General features: G+C 31.0%; 1 long non-coding RNA gene across 8 annotated transcripts; it reads left to right on the top strand.

Annotated features, from left to right (window-relative positions):
• The first annotated feature begins 4310 nt into the window (after positions 1-4310).
• Positions 4311-10627, top strand: LOC146919020 (uncharacterized). 8 transcript variants are annotated; one of them, XR_015011323.1, is made up of 8 exons: positions 4311-5542; positions 6465-6532; positions 6646-7546; positions 7738-8248; positions 8342-8456; positions 8571-8750; positions 9330-9890; positions 10080-10627. It is a non-coding gene; the product is annotated as an uncharacterized LOC146919020 (long non-coding RNA). The 8 variants fall into 8 exon arrangements; XR_015011329.1 differs by lacking the exon at positions 10080-10627 and having other exon boundaries at positions 7738-8012; positions 8113-8248; positions 9330-9937; XR_015011328.1 differs by lacking the exon at positions 10080-10627 and having other exon boundaries at positions 7738-8016; positions 8113-8248; positions 9330-9937.
• Positions 10628-11577: the final 950 nt, after the last annotated feature.

Below are 11577 nucleotides of genomic sequence, written 5' to 3'. Positions count from 1 at the left end.
GCACCTTTCAATATAAGGATGCCATGTGTACTATCAAAATAAAATAGTGCAAATATATATAATAGAGATTGTACACTATGTTAGTCAAAATAGTCTTTTATGTTAAAATATTTCGTTCATATTGCCATATCAACCTTATAAGTATACTTATTATCATATCAACTCCTATAAGTATTTACTGTCATATCAATCTCTATATAAAAAAAGTTCATGTCAATATTGAGTGACTATTTTAACTAACGAATTGCACAATTAATGATTATTTTAGAATTTCGATACATCGAGGACTATTGTAGCCAAATTGATTATTACCCCTAAAATAATTACTACTAAATTGTAGATAGAAAGGAATCAATAAAAAAAGGAAAACCAAAACAAAAAGGAAAAACAAATTTCTCCAATCTAGATTTTTTTTTTATATGAAAACAAAATCATTCACTCGTCTCTTAATTGGACGGTAATCATTCGAGTCACCTATCAATGAAAATCACTTGAGTCATGTTATTTAATTGCAGCAAGAAGAACTACTTTATAATGCCTTTAAAAAAAAAGAACCATATATACTTCATTTAGTCACTAGTATAAGCAAAAAATTGCATTTTAATTTATTGGATAATTGATGAATTTGGTCTATATAAGTTTTTTAATTACTATATAGTTTTTTCCTACAATAGTAAAAAAAAATAGTGAGTAATAGTTATTTTAGTCCTTGAATGTGTAACGAATAGTCACAATCGTCTTTCAATGTATCGACGTTTCAAAATACAGACAATTTTAACTAACGAATTGTACAATCAATGATTATTTTAAAATTTAATTCGTTACATTAAGGACTATGGTGGCCAAATATTTATTACCCCTAAAATAGTTATTATTAAATTATAGATAGAAATTCCTTAAAAAAAATTATAGATAGAAATGAACCGATAAAAATGGAAAACCAAAACAAAGAGAAAAAACAAATTTCTCCAATCTAGATGTTTGTTTTTTCTATGAAAACAAAATCTCATCTTTTAATTGGACGGTAATCATTCGAGTCATCCTCTCGATCAATAAAAATCATTTGAGTTCCTTCAAAAAAAAATCATTTGAGTTATGTGATCTAAAATAACGGTAAACTCTCAACAAAAAAATTTTAAATAGATAAAGGTAAAATGATAATGAACGAAACTTACGAAAGCATACAACTTAAAGAAACCAAACAACAAAACCACAAGAAAATTTATTTACGACAGTACTTCAATACAAAATTTAACATAACAGTAAAAAATAAAAAATACGAATTTTTTACACTTGTGTATTTTGTTTTGTGACATCCTCTGCACTTGTATGTCTTCCTTTTTCATATGCACTTGCAAGTTGCAATAGTGCCGATTTTCTAGACAATTTTTTGTGCAAAAGATTACTTTGATATTTTAGACAAATTATTCGTGGGAGAAAAAGTTCGGTTGTGGTTTAGTAAAGGACAAGAATTTTAATTTTTCTCCTGCCACTTACCTCAAGTTTGTCATGTCCATGAAACAGTATTACAAATCAAACACTATACAACTAGATTTGTCATGTCCATTGTTTTTAAGTAGATCAAACGCACCCTTTCTTATTGATCTCTAAATCTTTATTTATAGAAAAAATTAGGTTTCATATTTTAGGAAGACTAACTCACATTATTACTAAGTAGCGGAAAGGCATGGGCTTCTTTTCTATTACACTTAATCCTCATCTTCCCTCCCCTCTTATCGTTTGAATCAAACATACATTTAACTAAAATTTCTCCCCTTCTCTTTTCTCTCTTCCATTAAAATCACTCCTTCTCTTCCCCTCGTTTGAATCAAAAAGACCCTAAGTTGATTCAGAAGTGAATATTAGTTAATTATAACCTGTTTTATGGGTGGGAGAGATATACCAATGGTTCATAGGTCTTTACTTTAGATATTACTCTTCTCACTTTTCAAATAACTCAAAAACATACTCCAACGAAAAGTTAACTACCGTTCGCCTTTTCAATTGCATTTAAGTGTCGTTCGATACTTTTTAAAGCGGTTCAATCACTTATTGGAGGTATTGAAAATAGATCCTTCTTCAAATCTATCGTGTTCAACTCAAAGACATGGATGATTTGGCATCATACTTTTGCAGCCCTGAACATGAAAAACATCATTTGCCACGGGCAATATGGTGGCTAGATTCACCCTTTTATCTCTCTTAATGGACTCAATCACCCTAATTATTTATCAGTCCTTGAGAATACTTTTCTGATTTTCTTAACCCTCAAAACTATCTGCAAGAAATACATTCATTCACTCCGAAAGAATCATTCATCTACGGATCTAAATCACACACTATTCTTATAGTGAATAAAGGTTTTATTCATAAGATCTCCAACAGCTTCCAATGTTCACTGAAAATATAGTCTATTAAGACTCTACTAATTACACACTTCGAAAGACCATTCTCAATTGGCCCTTTAAAACTCCTCTTACCTATTTGCAAAACTTAATTCCATATTTTCTCTTACATCATGTTTCCTAAAACATTATATAGTCCCTTTCGTTATTCGACCATTGAAAATACCTACTTCCTACTGTAATTCGTAACGTTTCAATAGCCTATGAGCATTATACCATTCTTGTAAATGCATACACTAGATGTTTCTTCTTCTCACTTTCAATCTTAAAATTACTATCAACTCATCTTCTCTTTATCATCAATACATCACAAAAGTTCCTAGTGAAAAATATGAATGGGAAGCATCATGGCAACTCTCAAACCAATTGAAATAAAAGGTCACATGTTTCTTTAAGGACTAATCAGTTTTTCACGGGGATACTACTTGTGAGGTCTAATCACAACAAAATAATTAAATCCTTTTTTTTTGTGGTGGCTGGGTTTGAACCATGGACCTTGCATATATTATGCATTGTCCCTATCAACTAGACCTTGCATATATTATGCATTATCCCTACCAACTGAACTAAGCTACGATTAAATCCTATCTAACAAGCCGCTAACCCCTCTTAAAAAAACCACTAATCCTTGATTTTCTTAATTCAAACCTAGAGTTGTCTACTTCTTAGGAGAACTCTCGCGATTGAGCTTACAAAATAAGGTTGACATTCTCCTTCAGCTATAGCGAAAAATATACCTCTTCAAAAGAAATATCCACTAAGCCCTGAAATCATTCTTTTCATAGCTTTCAAATTTTTTTATTTTTATTTTGTTGAAAGGTAACTAGTTTTCAATTATTATAGTCCCAAAATTCCAATCACAAACCAACCCAAAGTTGGAAAAAAAATATATTGTCCATGCAAAAACAAATTTTCTGATAAATGAAATGGTAAGATCCATCGAAAAGAAAATAATGTTGATACAATTTTTTTTGTTGATAGACGTTCGACCTAAAAATTTTATTACTTTTACTAGTTGAGTTAGGATTTGTGAACTATCCTTATTTATTAATTTTATTAGGTCTGCAGCAACTTAACCTAATAATTTCCCTCTAAAATGTTGCATTAGATTAGCATCAATTTAACCTAACAAACTAGACTTTTGACCCGTGCGTCGCACGGGTTTTCTCGACTATAATAAAGACCAATAAATAATCTTTAACCCGTAAGATCATTGATATGGTAGAAAATATTTTCTTCAAAAAAAAAAAGGCAAGAGGATAGGAATGAAATTGGTGTGCAATGCATTTTTTTAGATGGAATTTGTTAGGTTAAATATTGCAAACCTAATAAAGCAAATGGGCGGAAAAAAATTAGGTTAAGTTGCTGCAGACGTAACAAAATTAATAAATAAGGATGTCAAAAAAAAGGCATGAAATTAAAAAAAAAATCCAAAAAAAAAGTGTCAAATTCTTGACCAAAAAAAAAGTATAAAATAGAAGGATCATACGTGATTCATTGATATGGTAGAAAATATTTTCTTCAAAAAAAAAAAAGGCAAGAGGATAGGAATGAAATTAATAAATAAGGATGTCAAAAAAAAGGCATGAAATTAAAAAAAAAATCCAAAAAAAAAAGTGTAAAATTCTTGACCAAAAAAAAAGTATAAAATAGAAGGATCATACGTGATCATTGATATGGTAGAAAATATTTTCTTCAAAAAAAAAAAGACAAGAGGATAGAAATGAAATTGGTGTGCAATGCATTTTTTTTAGATGGAATTTGTTAGGTTAAATAATTGCAAACCTAATAAAGCAAATGAGCAGGAAAAAATTAGGTTAAGTTGTTGCAGACGTAACAAAATTAATAAATAAGGATAAGGATTCCATCTAAAATGCAGCCCCCCAATTTAACCTAACAAATCAATCTATATATAAAAGTTGCCCCAAGCAAACTTTGAAGCCCTAATTTTTCCTAAACCCTAATGACTAAAATTCCTATTTTACCCCTAACCTAACCCTTAATTTAGAAACAGCTGTAACAAAAGAAGAGCAAAAAAGCACGGGTTAATTCTTCTTCTTTCTCTCTCTTTATTTGAATCTCCTATTTCCCAAAACAAGGTCACGCGTTTCTTCTTCTTCTTCCTCTTATCATCACCACCGCCAACCCTCTCCCCCATCCATCGACGGCGACCACCAAACCTCTCCCACAACATATCAATAGCAAAACTTTCTACCATATCTATCCTCCATCATAGTCGTATTTCTCCTCTCATCCCTCGCCGTCGTCGACTCGATCGCCGCCGTCCGTCCTCTACCGCCTCAGCCTAAACATACTGTCGTTGTTTGCCTCAGCCTCAACAGATTGGCTCTGTTCCAATTTGGTTGAATTGTGTTTTAGTGGATTGGCTCTGTTTTAATTTGGTTGAATTGTGTTTTAGTGTTTGTTTATGGGTAAGTAAATTTGGTTGAGAGGTAGAGTGTGCAGACCGAGAAGAAAATCCCATATCACATCAAAATCTCGAAATTCACGGCATTTTCATTTGCTGGTTTCAATCCATGGCAGTTAGTTTGTTTTATTTTTTATTGTATGCTTCTTTTTCAATTTCAAAATAAACAAAAATAATTGAGTTTGGTTCTGTTCCAGTTTCATGAGTTAACATTAAACAACATAAATTTTCATCTTTTCTGTGTAATGGGTAAGCGTTGCTGTTGTTAAGAATGAAATGTGGTGTGCGGCTCTACTACTATTTTCTTTGATCAATTTTCAAGAAAAAATTCATCTTTAACCTTCTCTTTCGTCTGCTGAATTTTTTATTTGATTTTTTTGAATTTTTGAAGAAACAATTCTAGGGATTCATAGATCTTTGTGAGTATGGATTAATTATGCTATATATTTGCAACTCACAATTTCCGTTAACTTCAATCGGATTCTCTTAATTTTGCTTCCTTTAATCGGAACTCACAATTTCCGTTGACTTTACAAAAATAGACATTTTTTATTTGAACATCTTTTGAATATGCCAATTTTAGTTTCGATCCTCAAAAGAACTGATTTTGCCAAGTAATTCTTTTAGGTGGACAAATTCAGTGCAAAGTTTGATGCTGCTGGAAGCAATGCTCATATTCGTGTTGCAGCTTTTGAAAACTTTTAACAAGGTTTGCTCTAACTTTGGATAAAATAGTAGATTTTGAGTGTGTAGTATAATGTAAAATTGGTATTTTCAAACTTGGTGTGGTATTCATATTTTTCAAACTGATGGTGTTTCGGTCAGGAAAGAAGTAATTTTTGTATGTTTTGTGCTTGCTTTTGTATCTGCTGCTAGAGAGTTATAAATTGATGGTTTGTTGGTTTTGTGTCTTGGTGTTTTGCTAATGTCTATTATGTTATTTTCCCATTGAGTCCTGCTGTTTTTTCAGTATATGGCTGTTAAGGTTTGTCGTTTTGGCCGGCTGTTGCTAATGTAATCTATTTTCAACTGTGTATCCTTTCCTGTTAGTGCAGAGTTGCTGTAATTTCTATCCCAAGTCCGGTGATGCCTTCATGATTGCCTTTTTTAACTACAATTTTAGTGTTATTTTAGATTAGATTGTTTCTGTTTTTCTTTTTCTTTTTCAATTAACCAATTATACTGATGTAGGAAAATAGGAAAAAAAAAGTAAAAGCTTGCTGAAAACACATAAAATTTGCACTAAAACTAAACATACCAACTGCAGGCAAAAATGCCTAGAAAACCATATATAAGTACAAAAGAAAATTGCTTTAATCTGCATACCCGACATCAAAAACAATGCAGAATTTGGACGTTCCTCTTCAAATAATTTCTGGACCTTGGTTTGTTTGTTTTTCAATTTAGATTTGCATATTGGTGATTTCACAAATAAATGTAATTGTCCACATAAATAATCGTCCGAATTTTACACTTTGATTGCTTGGAAGCTTTTTTCTTCGTATTTATGGTTTAGGATAAATATGTTTATATGTCTTTGTATATATCTATTTTGCTTTCAACTGATTCTTTATATCTGATTTCCATTCATGGCTTAAGATGACTTTTGCTTTTGGTTGCTTTTGCTTTAGGTGACTTCTGATTCTTCTATTGTCTCTTATGATGCTGCCTATTGAGCAAAATCAAACCCTCCTTTCAAGTAAGCCTTGAAATAATCCATATCCTCAACAAAAAATTGCTTCTTTTATATTTCTGCGGATGTATTAGTTTTCCTCTATGTTCCCTTACATACACTAATATAACTTATTTCAGTATTAATGTAGGTAACATGTGCCTTAACATTGTTGACAACGGAATAATGGATTAACAGATTAAGTTATAGTGATGAAGAAGTTGCTAAAATAATAAATATCCTTTGCCTTAAGGTTGTCTAGAACCATTGTTTTGTCATGCTGCCATATGTCATTCAATAGCAGCAAACTAAATGGAGAATCTATTGCAATCAAATATACTTTTCAAAACAATCATTTAGGTAGTTAATCAAAGTGATTTTATATTATGGTATTAGAACTCTCCTTTTGAATTGATAGATTTAATTGAAGATATGAACTGTGGTCATGAATTTACTACTCATTTCAACAAATAGTTCATATGTAGCTATGTACAATTTGGTATTAGAACTCTCCTTTTGAATTGATAGATTTAATTGAAGATATGAACTGTGGTCATGAATTTACTAATCATTTCGACAAATAGTTCATATGTAGCCATGTACAATTTGCTAATAATATTTTTTATCTTCTCATATTCATATTCCACTTGAGTCTTCTTGCTCTGTTTTTGACAATCTCTACTATCATTCCTATTATTGTTTAACTTATTTTGACATCTCAGTTATTTTTTTTCCTTTCTTGAGGGGTTATTCAATTGGCAATGTAGAAATGATATAACCAAAACCATCAAATGGGAGATATGATTGTGTAATAGTGGAAACTGAACTTTTAATACTTTAATGGCTAGGATATATCACATATTTTCATATATATGTTTTGATACTGTTGTTTTACCCCCCATGACTTTGGCTTATTGTCAGTTTTTTTCCTTTCAATGTGAATGCAACGCTTTTTTCAGTTGACTCTTTTGTATCCCTTTTTCAGTTTAGTTTTTTATGCAATACTTAGATGTGCATGTGGTATGCCTTTTAATTATCTAGGTGAGAAGCATTCCTTGGCCTGATATGAGTCTATTAATATGATTTTGTTGTCCTTATAATTTGTTTTTCGCTGTTATATATTCGAGATTGGAGATGAACAATGCCATGTAGTTTAATGATTGACTCACTTTTTTTGTGAAATTCATCTTTGTGGCCATCGTGATTTTGTATCAATTTTTATTATAATGTAGGTTTTGTGACCGTTGGGTATTTCAAAGGAAAAGATGGAGTAAGTTTGATATGGATTTTAGATAGAGTGCTTGGTGACTACTAATTGAGTTATTGTGGGAATTTGCAACTTTTAGTTCTGCACGAAAGGTTGTCTTGAGTCATGCCTTTTGGTGTGTTGATAATCAAGTGGTGCGGCCTTCTTGACCGTTTCCTATTTCTTCAACGTAGACAGTTTCCTATTTTTGTGTCGTTCGCTATGACCATGATTAAAAGCCAAGGACAATCACTGAAAAAAGTTGGTATATATCTACCTCAACCTGTATTTTCGCACGGTCAACTATACGTTGCGGTATCAAGAGTAACCTATCGAAACGGTCTGAAAATTTTATTGACAGATGAGGACAACAATTGCATCAATACTACATCAAACGTGGTGTATAAAGAAGTTTTTTTGCAATTTATGAATTGTTCGGTGCTGATGAAATATAGGTGTTGCCGTTTTGTTGATACATTTGTCTGCCATCAATACAAGTATGTACTGTATTGATATTAATCTTAAATAAATGTCTGAATCATGGTCGTCAAACCTAACTCATCAGTGTGTTGCTTAATTTGTTTTTACAGGTTTTGTTTGACCTGACTGTTGCATTTGCCATCATATCTGAAACGCATAAATTCATGTTTATAGTATACTCAATGATCAATCCTTCTGTCTATATGAAAGGCTTGATGTATACAGGTATGTTGATTAAAATTTCGCATAAATCAGTTCTTCTCATATTATAAATAACTTATAATAAGGATTGCAGCAACTAATGCTTCAATTTTATGCTATCTTTGTTTTTCTTCGCAGGTTGAGCACAATTAAGCCATTGCATTTTTGGAATCATTATCATTGTTTCACCATTATTATCTTTGCTAATATATGCTCCTAATTGTTTAAGAATTTCATCTATGGTCTATTATTGACAGTTTATTACTGATAGCATCTATGGTCTATCATTATCATCGTTGGTTAATTTGTGGTTTTAAGGTACTTTCATTCCATTTTACATTGTAATTTTAAGATTGGATTTAAGTTGCTAGAACAATTTGTTCAAGCAGTTTTCTTCTTCTTCTGTGTGATGTTTTCAGTGCATGTATTGAATTGTAGTGTCATGAACAATGACATTTTGTTTGGATGTAATGTTTGCTGCCATAACTATACAATTTCCTTCCACTTGGTGTGCTCGGTAGAATTTAAATGGTATATGAAGAACATGTTTTGTTGGCATGCAATGCAATGTGGTCTGAATATGTTTTTTGTGGTCTGCCATAACTATATGATAATACTTGCTAATTGTCAAGCCTAATGTCCCTTGCTTATTTTTTCTTTGCTTAGTTCATTTTTTGTAGTTTAGATGTGCATGATAGTATCTGATGGTAATTATGATTTTTGCTTGGATAACATGCCTTAATTAGAACACTAAGAGAAACGCATAATGAGTCTTATGAAAAAAAATGGTATAAGTTTAATTTTCAATGATAAAATTTTCTAACCAGTTAATTATGTTAGTATGAAAAATTTAACTTTGACAACAATATTCAATTACATTGTTGATATTTGTTTTAGCTGTGATTTCACAATGGTGATTCTTATTACATATGAGATGGGTTAGTATAGCTTGGTTGTTTGAGAGGAAGGTCAGTTTTTGATCTTTCAAAGTGTTTATTATGCATTGATTTATTTGCATAACAAAGTTTGCTAATTTATTTATCTTGCAATAATTTACAGGTAAAAGCTTTCATATTTGAATATGTTCCAAGAATCAAGCACCAATAGAGGGAAGGAATCATAGATTTAGATGATGAGGTTTTAATAATACGAAAATGAGCCTACAAGTGTTGTAGAATACTTATGTTGCGTTCTTTTCAAAGAAGTATAAGTGTTATTTAGTTATGTTATATTAGTAGTGTAGTTTTTTTAATGTCAAAGTCAATTGTGGAATCCGAAATAGTGTAATTTCTGTTTGCATTTGTATTTATCAATTGACCTCTTTGTATAGCTTGCATAGGATCATTGACCTTTTTGATTAACTTGATTGCAGCTTGCAAGAAGAAATTGATTATAATGTGTTGTTGACCGGCAAGCCAAGCAATCCAACTATCTTTAATTAAATTTAGTTGAAGCATTGTAAGTGATATGAGTTATTTATACATGTTACTAAGATTGGACATCAATTGGTCGCATGAAATTTAATGAAAGATGGATATTTGTAATGTTTCATTGTATATTTGGTATTTCCTTGATAGTTGTTGATAAACGAATTTTCAAATTCAAAACTTTCTGCTGAATTTAGTTAGAATGAATAAAATAATGCAGGTGAAGTCATCCCAATCCCAATATTATGAAAGATAAAGTTTAAGCATTGTGCATATGTGGAGTAACTTACCTCTTTTTTGAAGGAATTAGTCTAGGTTTGCTTTGATCAAATATGATATAATGTGTTCAAATGTCTTATTTAGGAGTGCGAGTGGATTAAGATTATATGAAACCAATGACAATAAAGTTGTCTATTCTATGCTATTATTTTTTTTTTTAAGGATATTCTATGCTATTCATATCAATTAGTAATAAAAATACATTTTACATGTGATGTAACTCACCCATGATGGACGGGTGTGCGATCGAGTTGAGTTCTGAATGCTAAAGTTAATAAAAAAAGATAGGAAATCATATGCTTGAAGGAAATGTGATATCATTGGTGGGAGGAAAGATTTTGAGGTTATCTCTAATACTTTAAAAGAAGGGATGAGGATATCTATAACCAATGAAGATAGTGACAATGCTACTATAACTTCAAATATGGTCAAATATATTAATGTTAATACAAGTAATATACGGTTTATTTAACATTAAAATTTTATATGATATACTTTATTTTTATATATTACCGTCAACATGACCCGTGCGTCGCACGGGTCGTTGGTCTAGTTCCCTTTAAAATGCAGCAATCCCTAATATTTATCCTCACTGATGAGCTTTTCATTCCTATCCTGTTGTGTCATCGTTTGTATATATCTATTGTTTCTGTAGATTTTTTTTTTTGACAAGTTGTTGTACACTTATTTAATACGTTTGCAACCAGAATACACTAATTTCCATGCAAACTTGGCTACCATAATTTCCATGCAAACTCGGCTATATATAGCAAACCCTAAACCGTGTTTCTCTCAAAAAAAAAACCTAAACCGTGGTAAATTACACAGCTCTTCAACCAAGCACACATCTTCAAAATAAAACCTAAACAACAGTGTTTCTCTAAAAAAAAAAAAAAAACCTAAACCGTGGTAAATTACACAGCTCTTCAACCAAGCACACATCTTCAAAATAATTAATACATTGTATAAGATCTCTTCTATTATTGAATTCTATACTAGATTTTTGACCCGTGCTCCGCTCGGGTTTATTGTAAAGGGATTGACATACGAATAATAAAATGCAATATATAATAGGTAACGGTGAAAAAATAACACGTGATAATCCATAGTAGACAAAATAAAACACTTCATAAAATGTATGACATCTGAAAATATTATAAAAGAAAATTCGGTAATCCTATCAATAATTCAGGTATATATAACCAAGTTTACATGGAAATTAGGGTAGCCGAAAAAAAGTATAAAATAGAAGGCATCAAACGTGATCATTGATATGCTCATAGTTTCTAGAACAAACGTGCAGCATCAAATAAGTGTAGAAAATATTTTCTTCAAAAAAAAGAAAAGGCAAGAGGATAAGAATGAAATTGGTGCGATGCATTTTTTTAGATGGAATTTGTTAGGTTAAATAATTGCAAACCTAATAATGCAAATGAGCG

The sequence above is a fragment of the Medicago sativa genome, chromosome 5 (assembly GCF_051527215.1).
Source record: "Medicago sativa cultivar Bolivia chromosome 5, Bolivia_mono, whole genome shotgun sequence".
Lineage (NCBI taxonomy): Eukaryota > Viridiplantae > Streptophyta > Magnoliopsida > Fabales > Fabaceae > Medicago > Medicago sativa.
This window is presented reverse-complemented; position numbering and strand designations above follow the sequence as displayed.